Here is a 3,055-nt window from a genome sequence, read left to right as displayed (position 1 = left end):
TTGGAGCTTAGCTTTGTCTGGGGCGACGGTCTTAGACCGGATCGATCTGGCTGTGATCCGGAGGCTGATTGAGTTCAGCTCGACTTGGGGATAACACGGACATGGTTTTTAAGCTGCACATGATTACATCCGGACGACGATTTTAAAAACAAAGAGTTAAGCATCAAACGGATGTTCAAGAAACATTCATACAACAAATACTCGAGTTGTACCGTTTGCAAGGACAAACTATAAATTCGTGGGGATAACACGGACATGGTTTTTAAGCTGCACATGATTACATCCTGGCGACGATTTAAAAAAAAAGAGTTCAGCATCAAACGGATGTTCAAGAACAAATCCACGGGTTGTACCGTTTTCAAGGACAAACTATAAATTACAAGTTGTTAGTAAGATCAGGTATTCGCAAGAGTAGCCCAGAAGTTGTAAGAAAGAAGAGAAAGATTTTGCAGTGCCAGTGAAATGACAGCCAATGACAGACATCTTTGGCGTTACATGGTGCAAACAAGGCTACTCTTTCATATCTCGTCTGTACAACTCCTCAAATAACATTATCCAATCTGTTATCAAGTCAGATTTAATCTTCCACGACAAATTCTTTCGTAATATCTTGGTCCGTCTGTACTCATATCCATATTTTAAACTGTTGCTTTCATGTGTATTTCTATATGTATGTTTTCTTTCATTTATATGGACCATGGATGCATGAAATAAAGAGTAAATGAAATAGATAACAAATAAAGAAGAAGGAGCTAATTCTAGGGATAAAACATCCCTTACCAAAAGCCTGCCATGCTATTATCGAGGCTAACATCATTCGCATTTTTCTGCAAATGGCCCTCCGCGATGCTAGCTGCTGAAATGAGGGTAATCACAGTCGCAAAGACGATCGTTTGATGCTTATTTCCGTCGCATTGATTCTCTGATTAGATCTTATGAAAAAGCATTTGCTGCATTGAATATCTTAATCAGCATAAATGGAATTCATTGATCTTGTTTGGGGAAATTATTCGGAGTTATCGATTAGGTAAACACAGGTGTTTTTTTTTCATAGCACCAGACCACCGACCACCAGCTGTGCAGGCCAGGGGAGTGGTTCTACTGGAGTTAACTGAAGTGGAGGGAATCACTTCAAACGTATTCATACTTCCTACAGTTTCTTTAAATGTATTCAATCTCTTCATTTTGGGGCCAAATGACTTGAAATTTGGTATGAAGGTAGAGTGGGCCAATATTCCCAGGCGTTTTTTTATGTTTACCGAAGGAAAACATATTGTTTTTGCTACGTTTCCTCGTCATCTCCAAACCAAAAAGGTCAATGACCTGAACCAGACTGTCTGTTACCATGGTAACTAGTGTTTGGTTACATAATGTTGCAATTTTATATCAGGAGGGATTTAGACCCTTGTCTGACCATATATATGAATGTGTTTGAAAAAGATCAAGAATTAACAGAGCAGACCATATGCGAAGGTACTAGGTAAACATTATGCATTTGCTTTGCAAATGTTACTATTCTATAGCTATAAGTTGGAAATGGGAATGAGGAGGGAATAACTCCAAACCCAAAGTGCATCTCCAGTTGTACAGACAGCACACCGTAATGACCTAACCTGCAGTGGCCGGTTTTAACCGGTCCCAACTCTCTCCCTCCAAGGCGTGGTGTTTCATACCTATTTCACACAACCTGGACTAGGAACATGTACAAATCAATCAGAGACACATCCTGTAGTTGTAATCCGTAATGCTGCTATAGTATCTAATTATTGGGGATGGGGGCAATTGTATTTGTTATACAAATAACATAGAATGTGATTACCAGTTCTTTGTGAGTCATAATTGCATTTCCGCTGGATGAAAGACCCAGAGGGCCTTATGTTGGTCCTGGTCTTATACATGTAAGCATTCATGCTAAGGCCACAGCATGTAAATTGTATGGATGACATCCTCCGCAGACCCCAAATCTAATGCGAGCGGCGAAAAAAACAAGGCGGGCCGAAAAAAACAAGGCTCCTACAGTTTAAATTTTTGACTAAATCATTGTAAATATGGTTTTGATTCAGTGGGAACATCACATACACACAGCCAACATCACATATCACTGCATCAAAGTAGGAAACAAAACATGAACTCAGAGCCAGAACCTTCCGGCATGGCAGTTGCCCATTTTCGTCATGTTGACCACTGTCAGAAGGCAACAAAATTTCTTGTTTTTGTTTCCAAAATCAGGCGAAAAGTAATGCGCGCGCTGATGTCATCCATAAAAATTACTTGCTGTGGCCTAAACGTGGGCACTATAGTCTTTCATTCAGCAAATAAAACGGAGAAGCCAGACAATACACGGTTTATGCGATAGAAACGGACATTATCATTTATGATATTGGAAATTAAACATATGGAATAAAGATATGCCTACTTACTTCCGCAACCAAAACGTTTGCAAATGCCGATTAGTGTGGTTAAAATACTGACGCAAAAAAAGCCTACTGTTCGCATCCCTATATTCAATTACTTCCGTCCTCGCTTATTCATATGTAAACTTCATTGCACAACAATTGTAAAGGGTTGATGCTATACAATAGGGTTGGTGCTACATGTATATAACAACAAACATTCTATCATATTTATCTACCTTTAAAAGGACTATGTAGTATGAGATACGAATGTGCTATAACGATAATTTTTACCTCCATGAAAAATGGAGGTATTGTTTTTGGCGGCGTCTGTCTGTGTGTCTGTGTGTGTGTCTGTGTGTCTGTGTGTCTGTGTGTCTGTGTGTCTGTGTGTCTGTGTGTCTGTGTGTGTTTCCGCAACTTTGTAGTCAGCATAACTTCAGAACGCCTTTATGGATTGTGATGATATTTGGTATGCTGATAAGGAAGACTTAGGAAGACAAAGGTCAAGGTCAAGTATGGGCCTCCTGGTGGATGACCTTGGTACTGCAGCAGAACTTCTGTTTTTTGTATCTTTGGTCCTGAACATGCTATGGTCTTGATTTTTTGGTGACAGATAGCTTTTCCTGTCAGGAATAAGTGGTGTGGGTTTGGTCCCCCTA

The sequence above is a fragment of the Branchiostoma belcheri genome, unplaced genomic scaffold, assembly GCF_001625305.1.
Source record: "Branchiostoma belcheri isolate BF01 breed outbred unplaced genomic scaffold, Haploidv18h27 scaffold112, whole genome shotgun sequence".
NCBI lineage: Eukaryota > Metazoa > Chordata > Leptocardii > Amphioxiformes > Branchiostomatidae > Branchiostoma > Branchiostoma belcheri.
This window is presented reverse-complemented; position numbering follows the sequence as displayed.